The following is an 8,625-nucleotide window of genomic DNA, read 5'->3' as shown; positions in this document are numbered from 1 at the left end:
TGTCCAGGAAGGCGCATGGGTTCTGCCTGCATGAAGTCGGCGCATGCGGGCTGCACGCAATTACCGACGCATGCGCAGTGCTGTGCCAAGAAGCCGCATACGCTGTTCGGTGCTGAGCTGGCGCATGCGTATTACCGTGCCACGGCTGGCGTATGCGCCTCGCGTGGCAGAAACCGGCGCGTACATATAGCGCGTTACAGAGCCCGGATTTGCTCAGATGTATTGCTTTCCCGAGACATGCTCGTGTCGGTGCTGCTGCACACCGGTAACGCGATCGAGAATCTCCGAGCCTCTGCGAGTCGCTCCGAGCCCCTCCGAGGACCTGCAAGCCGCTCCGAGGAGCTCCGAGCCCCCCAAGCAGCTCCGAGCCCCTCCGAGCAGCTCCGAGCCCGTCTGAGCCGCTGCAAGCCCCTCCGAGGAGCTCCGAGCCTCTCGGAGAAGCTCCGAGCAGCTTTTGCGCCGCTCCGAGCAGCTCCGAGTCCTTCCGAGCTGCTCCGAGTCCTTCCGAGTAGCTCCGAGCTGCTGCGAGTCGTTCCGAGCCCCTCGGAAAAGCTCTGAGCTGCTCCGAGCCGCTTTCGCGCTGCTCCGAGTCCCTCCGAGGAGCTCCGAGTCGCTGCGAGTCGTTCCGAGAACCTCGGAGAAGCTCCGCGCTGCTTTCGTGCCGCTCCGAGTCCTTCCAAGCAGCTCCGAGACACTCCAAGTCGTTCCGAGCCCTTCCGAGCAGCTCCGAGCCGGTCGCTCCGAGCCGCTTCCGTGCCGCTCTGAGCCGCTTTCGTGCCGTTCTGAGCCGCTCCGAGTCTTTCCGAGCAGCTCCGAGCTGCTCGCTCCGAGTCCTTCCGAGCCGCTCCGAGCCCTTCCGAGCAGCTCCGAGCCCCTCCGAGTTGCTCTGAGCAGTGTTGCACTGCTGCTCGGGGGCTTTTAAATGGCTGGAGGACGGTGCAGGGCTAGGGTTGGAAGGGGACGTTTGCTGGTTCACCGGGAGGCGAGCGAGTTGGATGCCACGAGGCGCTGAGGGCCAGCTGTGAGCCGAACCGGTCCGTTTCCGTTCCCGTTCCCGGGTGGGCTCGGGCATCAACCGGCGGAAATAGACGAGGGGCACCCCGGATTAGCGGGGGAGAATATATCGCTGAGCCGGCGGTCCGGAATCGACTGCTTGCCCGTAGCCGTAGTGGTTTTTCGAGACAGCTGCTGTTTTGAAGGTGACGGGCATATATTCGCTGTTAGCCGGAGGACTAATCACCATAGAGAGCGGCGGATGAGCTGTGCAGAGCGGTTAGATCGGCACTTCCGCATTTCTGGGCGCATGTGTTTTGCCGCTGGCGGGACTCAGCGGCAGGCAGCGGCAGTTCCGCGCGTTGGCGACGCGGTGGCAGCAGAGACCACGGCAAGAACTTTCCTGCCGGATTGATGCCGGGATTCGGCGGTAGGCGGTGGCAGTTCCGCGCATTGGGGGCTGCCCGTGGGGCGCGTGGAGTGCTGGGAGGAGTTGATGGCCGTGCGCAGTGGGGTGATGGTGCCCTCGGCGCACGGCTGTGACAGCGGGGTGGGGGTCGGTGCCCCCAAAATGGGATGGTGGGCGAGTTGTATGGGGAGTGCATATGAAGCAGTGCTGGAGCAGCTTGTGAAGGGTGTAGCCCTGTGAGCACAGGTGGAAGCAAGGCAGCCGTGGAAGCAGATGTGGGACCTGTGGGTCGCTTATGCGTCGCTTGTGGGGCGCTGATGTGTCACTTTTGGGGCCCAGGCTGCTGTCAGTCATTTGTGGGTCCCTGCTGCCCCACTTGTGGGGGTACTTATGGGTCAATTCCTGGTCCCTTTGCCAGTTAACGGTCCCAGGCTGCTGTGGGGCACTTCTGGGGCCGTGTGTCTCACTTGCGGGTCCATGCTGTGTCACTTGTGGTGACACCTCCCAGTGACTGGGAGGGCACTTGTTGGTGACAGGACACTTGTGGGGCACTTATGGGACGCTGATGGGTCAATTATGGGGGACTTATGGGGCACTTGTGGTTCAGTTGTTTGTCCCTTGAGAGGCACTTGTGGGTCCCTGTGGGTCACTTGTGGGTCACAGGCTGATGTGGGTCATTTGTGGGTCCCTGGAGTGCCACCTGTGGGGCATTTGTGGGTACCCGTGGTGTCATTTGTGGGTCCCTGCGGTGCCACCTGTGGGGCCCTTGTGGCTCCCAGGTCACTGAGTGGCTTTCTGGGTCCCTCTCTGTTTCTGTGGGGTTTGGATTGCTGTTGGAGCCAAAAGGCCACACGCTGCCATACAGGCAGGTGCCAGGGTCACCCCCTGAGGACACCAAACCCTCCAATAATGTCACAGCGGCCTTTAATTGCTGTGTGAGGAGATGACATGCATTTCTCCCTGGGGAGCCGTAAGCTGAGCCTGGCAGCTGGGCAGCCAGCACTCGCTCCATTGACGCCGCTCATCTCAGCCCCTGTGCTGCGTGTGCAGCTTCTCAGCACCTCGCTGTATCTGCACTGAAATCTGTGCTCCCCTATTTATTACAAATGTCACCAATTGCCATGGAGGACAGACTGGAAGCAAAGTACGTGGACCGTCCTAGCTCGTCCGTGGATAAACCTCCCCTTGCCAGACAGGCAGACCCAATTGGCTGCTGGTCATGACTTTTTTTTTTTACTTCATTTTTTCCTTCCTGCTTTTAGGGGAACTTTGAGATCACAGCCTGAAGCAGTGATGGAGCACCTGGTGAGGGGTGCAGCCCTGCCTGCACAGGTGGAAGCAATGCAGCCATGGGGCAGATGGGGCTGAGCCTGGCTCCACCCCTCCCTCATATCATTTTAAGGGCTGGCAGCCCCACAGGCAGGGTTTCTTCCTGGAGATGCCTCCTGTGGATTGCTGGGTGAGCTCTGGTTCGTGGAAAGAGGTCAGCGATTCTTTCTTGATGGCTGTTGGGGTTTTGGTCTCTGCCTTTCTGTGGGGATTGTAAGCTGGTTTACGGTAGCTCTGTCAGCTCTGCCTCTGCTTCTGATGCCTTCCACTTGTTCTCTGAGGGCAGTCAAGGGGTTCTCTGCCTTTCTCTGAACTGGTAACGGAGGGACTGATGGACATTCCTTTCTTTTGCTCTCATCTGTTTCGGGAATGCTTCAGTCAGCCCCAAGGTGACGCTGGTTGGGTGACTGAGCGTTGCGACTCCAGAAATGCCTGGAGCTGATGCACTGTTCTGTAAAGGGATTCTGTGTTCTGCAGAGTTCCTCTGCAACTCTTTCTAAGCTCAACACCTTCTTGTGATGTCGCTGTTCCCTCTTTCGTGATTCTCATTGTGGGATCTCCAACCTGGGCCTCCAAACTCACTCCGTCTGCTCCCACGTTGCCGCAGCCCATGTTATGACATGTTCCCTCTGTGTCCTCGCGTCCTCCCTGCGTCCTCTGCCCTTGTCCCCTCTGCGTCTCCTGTGCCACGCATTCATTCCACCTGTGCTGAGTGTTGTTTGGGGGCGTGCATTTCAATTCCGTTCCGTGTCTCGTTGGATCTCCTTCTGTTTTGCGGCTCAATGGGGTCGAAGGGTTTCTGGGGCTCCTCTGGTTAGTGGTTCCAGCGCTGTGCAATCTGTGGGGCGGACGCTGGAGTGGCAGGAACCCCTTGTTTACACGTCGCTTGTATGCGGGTGGGTTTTGGGCCAGCTGTGGGCAGCTCCCTTGGAGATGCAATGGGGGTTGGTCCCCAGGGCTCGCCTTGCTCCCTGCCCTTTGTCCTTGCAGCCCCATGAGCTCCGTGGCTGGTGATAGAATGAGGTGCATGGATGCAGTTGGGAGCTGAGCTGCAGGAAAGCCCTGGGCCCCAGCGGCTGTTTGCTTCATCCTCACACAGCGCCGTCTGCTCTGCGCTGCTCGAGAATACTGAGTACAAGGATTCAGTTCCTGGTTGGCCCAGTTCTCTCCCAGATCTCCCTTAGGAATTGGTCGGCAGCAACAGGTGTCAGGGCACGGCTCTGCGAGCGCCTTGTGGCCGACCCCCCCCAGGCTCTCAGGGCTCTTTCTGTCATGCTGGCAGATGTGGCTTTGTATTGATAGGAAACAAAGGGCCGTCCTCTGCTGGAGTGCTGTGTCTGGATCACCGCAGTTATCTCCATCCTGGCCATCAGGGGATGCTGTCAGTTTCCAAGTCTGGACGCCACCCAACCTCCCCAGCCCTCTTCCTTCCATCCCTGCCCCCTGTTCCATAGCAGCCCTGAAGCCGTGGCACCCAGCAGTGCATGCAGCAATACCTCTGGTGTGTTGAATGATGGGGCCGGCATAGAGAGGCTCTGTGGCCGACGTGGATCTTCCTGGTTGGACTGCTTGTGAGTTTCCCTGGTGCTGTTGAGCACGCAGGCTTCCCCGCCTGCCCTGATTGCTCACCAGGCCATCGATGTCCTTTGTGTCGTCATGCCTCACTGCTTCAGGTATCATGCCATAGACTCCTTAGAGTTGGAAGGGACTGTTTGTGATGATCTAGTGCAACTCCCCACAAGGAACAGGGACATCCACAGCTCGATCGGGCTGCCCAGGGCCTGATCCCGCCTCACCTTGGAAGGGACGGGGCATCCACCGCCTCTCTGGGCAGCCTGTTCCACTGCCCAGAATCACAGAATGTCCTGGGTTGGAAGGGACCTTGAGGCCCACGAGTCTCCAGCCCCCCGCCACACGCAGGGCCATCAACCTCCCCATTTCACACCAGCCCAGGCTGCCCAGGGCCCCATCCCACCTGGCCTTGAACACCTCCAGGGATGGACGGGGCATCACAGCTTCTCTGGGCAGCTGTTCCAGCACCTCACTGCTCTCACAGTAAAGAACTTCGCCTGGACATCCAACCTCAATCTCCCCTCCCTCAACTTAAAACCATTTCCCTTTGTCTTTTGCTGTAAAAAGACATTTTCCTTACATCTAACCTAAGTTTTCCCTTCTTCTTTCCTTTAGCTCCCTTTAGGTATCGAAAGGCTGTTACCAGGTCGCCTTGGAGCCTTCACTTCTCCGGGCTGAACAGCCCCAGCTCTCTCAGCCTGTCTTTGGAGGAGAGCTGTTTGATCCCTTGGTTCTGGTTTTTTTTTTTTTTTTTTTTTTTTTTGTGGCCATCCTCTGATGTGATCCAACAGATCCATGTCTCTTCTGCACTGAGGACTCTACATTCCGACACAATCTCTAGATGTGGGATTGTGCAGAATATGGACTCAGATAAGGGAAGCCTCTTTTCTTCACAGGTTCTACAGGAGCTGATGAGAACTTTAGAAATAAAGTGGGAGCTCCATACTCTGTGGCACCCTCCTTCTTCAGGGAATGTAGAATGAATCAATCAGATGCTGAAGAAGCACTTGTCAAAATTGGTTTCAGAGACCAAATTACCATGGACAAAGTGTTTGCCTGTAGCCCTTGTCAGAATACGAACCACTCACAGAAAAGGCTTAGGAGTATCACCATACGAAGTGCTGTTTGGGTGGCTGTACTTGGGAGGGAGGGGTGAGATGCCCGCTCTTGAAACCAAGGGTAAGTTTCTTCAGAACTGTGTACTCGGGTTGTCTGCTGCTCTGTTATTCCTTAAGGGATGTGGACCGTTGGCTCAAACTCCACCTCTGGAATTTCCAGTGCACTCATCCCGTGTTGGAGACTGGTCCTAATACGCGCCTGGCAGAAATCAAGGCTTCAGCCTGAGTGGGAAGGACTATTTCAGGTACTGCAGTGGGTGTCGCCTACCTTGACTTCAGCAATGTTTTGTTACAGTCTCCCACAACATCCTGGTAATGAAGCTGAGAAAGTGTGGGATAGATGAGTGGATGATGAGGTGGGCTGAGAACTGGTTTACTGGCTGAGCTCAGTGGTGGTGATCGGCAGCGCAGAGTGCGGCTGGAGAGCTGTGAGTGGCGGTGCTCCCGGGGGTTGGTGCTGGATCTGGTTGCGAAAGGTAGATTGTGTTTTTGCAGTAGAAGCTTTTAGTATTTTCTGTATGTAGTACTGGCTTTACTGAACTTACAGCCCTCTTGTGAAAGAGCTGTTTGCCTTCTACTAAGAAAGTTGCTGAGCAGAGTTAAAAAGTTAAAGATTCGGGGTGTTCTGATTGGGGTGGAATTGAGCCAGGCACAAAATAAGGCAAATATGCATGGTGGAGAGAGAGAGGGAGCACGGCACAGCACAGAACAAATGTGCTCACTCTTGGAAATATGGCCCTCGTATCTCCATGGAGAAGTACAAAACATACCAAAAAGAGCAGGTTGGTAATGGACCTTATATGGAACTACATCATAGCAACAGCGTCGGGGAGATTGTGAGCCTAGACGCTCAACCAGTGAGTGCCAGGAGAGCATTGCCTGCGTCGGGTTCAGAGTACAGAACAGGATGAATTTCTCTGACCGATGTGCGATTTTTCCCTTATTAACAGGGAGCATGTGCCTGTTATTGCAATAACGAATAAACTTTGCTGCTATCACTAAGATCCTTGCCTAAGCTGAAACTGGTGACTTTGAGTGTTTCTCTCAAGGTCTTGTTCAATATCTTTGTCAATGACCTTGATGAGGGGATATGTTCACCCTTAGCAAGTGCACTGATGAGACAAAGCTGGGAGAGAAGTGGTTGGCACGCCGAAAGGCTGTGCTGCCATTCAGCAAGATCTGGACAGGATGGAGAGCTGGGCAGAAACAAACCAGGTGAGGTGGAACAAAAGCAAGTGTAGAGTCTTGCACCTGGGAAGGAATAACTGCAAATATCAGTAAGCTTAGGATGTGACCGGCTGGAGAGGAGCTCTGCAGAGAAGGACCTGGGGGTGCTGGTGGACAACAGATTGGCCGTGAGCCAGCAGTGTGTCTTGCTGGCCAAGAAGACCAATGGCATCCTGGGGTGCTTTAAAAGGAGCGCGGCCAGCTGAGCAAGGGAGGTGATCCCCGCTCTCTGCTCTGCCCTGGTCAGGCCTCACCTGCAGTACTGCATCCAGTTCTGGGCTCCCTTCCTGGTACAGAAATGACAAGGATCTCCTGGAGAGAGTCCAACAGAAGGCCAGGAAGATGATAAAGGGCTTGGAGCATCTCCTCAGTATGGAAAGGCTGGGGGACCTGGGTCTGTTCAGCCTTGAGGAAAGAAGACTGAGAGCAGATCTGATTAATGCTTACGTATTTGTTAAGTGTGAGAGTCCAAAGGACACGGCCAACCTCTTGTCAGCGATCTATGGGGACAGGAGAAGGGGAAATGGCCACAAACTGGAGCACAGGAAGTTCTGCACCAAAATGCAAAGGATCTTCACGGTGAGGATGATGGAGCGCTGGAACAGGCTGCCCAGGGAGGCTGTGGATTCATCTTCTCTGGAGATATTCCAGACCCTCCTGGACACCCACCTGCGCGGCCCGCTGTAGGGAGCCCGTTTTGCAGGGACTTTAGACTCAACGATCACTGGGGGTCCCCTGCAATTCTGTGGTTCTGTAATTTTAATCTTTGCTTCTTGCAGCGATGCAGTGTTTCAGAAGAGAGAAAAGCACGGCAGGCGTAAACTGGATTTCTGTGGTTGGTGAAGCTGTGCTGAGAAGTGGGCTGACTGCTGCCCCTGGAAATGTGTCTGCAGACTCTGCACCCAGAGGAATGACTTTTCCCTGCAGGTTGGGCTTGTCTAAGGTAGGTCATTGCTAGGTGAGCTTCTGCTTTAAAACATCAAATTGTACAAATAAGGAAACTTCAAAAGCAATATTGCCAATTCTTTTTTACATAGGTGATTTTTTCACGAGGAAAGATTTGAAATGCTGTTTGCTAATGGAAGATGGAGAGAGGAAAATCAAGTCAAAGGCACGCTGTGCATAGCCAGCACATAGCATCTGCACCGCTCTCCCCCTGCACAAAGGAGGAGCAGCTCAGCAAGCTTGGCCTGAGCCCTGGAAGGCAGCATACGAACATCTGGACCAACCCCAATGGAGCTGGTTCTGCAGGTCGGTTGTCTTGCACTGTGTGTCTGCCATCCTGTTGCTCCGGGGTAGATTTGTTCATGTTCAGCTCATGGAGTTGAGGTCTGAGTTTAAGGCTGTGGGCATCGTCCAGGAATTGGGGTAGGGTACGAGGCAAGGAAAATTGGGGTAAGAGAATGAGGTTTAGGACCAGGAACCTCTTCCATCACTATTAGCTCTTGCTGTTCTCTTTTTGGCTTAGGAATCCATGTGGGTTTTTTAATGAAGAACAGACTCGCTGTGCAGCTTGTGAGTGAATTCATTCACACCTGTTAATTGACGTTCTTCCCTACATGGAGCTGCAATTGAAATGGATGCTTGTGGACTGATGTACAGCCCCGTCTGATGTGCTCAGATGAGCCAAGTTTGCAAGGCCTGACTCTCGGTTGGTGAGTTGTGCCCAAAGTCAGAGAGTTGACTCTTGTCAGCTTTGAGATGCATCTTCCTGTTGCACGCTGTGTTCCTGTTGCGTTGAGCTCTTGAGCTCCAGCCCCAGCCCTAAGTGAGGATGCAAGCGCTTAGAAGGGATGGTTGAGATTGGAAGTGCAGGGCAAAGGGCTGGAGCCAGCAGGAGCAGGGATGTGATCATCCCCCTGTGCTCAGCTCTGGTGAGTCCTCACCTTGAGTGCTGTGTTCAGTTCTGTGTCCCTGACTACAAGAAGGGCACTGAATCCCGGAGATATTGCCAGAGAAGAGCAGTGAAGCTGTGAG

At 54.9% G+C, this 8,625-nt stretch overlaps 1 long non-coding RNA gene across 3 annotated transcripts; it reads left to right on the top strand.

Annotated features, from left to right (window-relative positions):
* The first annotated feature begins 1,335 nt into the window (after positions 1-1,335).
* On the top strand, positions 1,336-8,123 carry LOC122167346. Of its 3 annotated transcripts, XR_006171021.1 has the most exons (6): positions 1,336-1,423; positions 2,665-2,861; positions 4,919-5,482; positions 5,582-5,666; positions 7,428-7,591; positions 7,686-8,123. It is a non-coding gene; the product is annotated as an uncharacterized LOC122167346 (long non-coding RNA). The 3 variants fall into 3 exon arrangements; XR_006171019.1 differs by having other exon boundaries at positions 4,919-5,666; XR_006171020.1 differs by lacking the exons at positions 1,336-1,423; positions 2,665-2,861 and adding an exon at positions 4,234-4,302 and having other exon boundaries at positions 4,919-5,666.
* Positions 8,124-8,625: the final 502 nt, after the last annotated feature.

This window comes from Centrocercus urophasianus, unplaced genomic scaffold (genome assembly GCF_019232065.1).
Source record: "Centrocercus urophasianus isolate 14NV4802_14NV808 unplaced genomic scaffold, USGS_Curo_1.0 seq_366, whole genome shotgun sequence".
NCBI lineage: Eukaryota > Metazoa > Chordata > Aves > Galliformes > Phasianidae > Centrocercus > Centrocercus urophasianus.
This window is presented reverse-complemented; position numbering and strand designations above follow the sequence as displayed.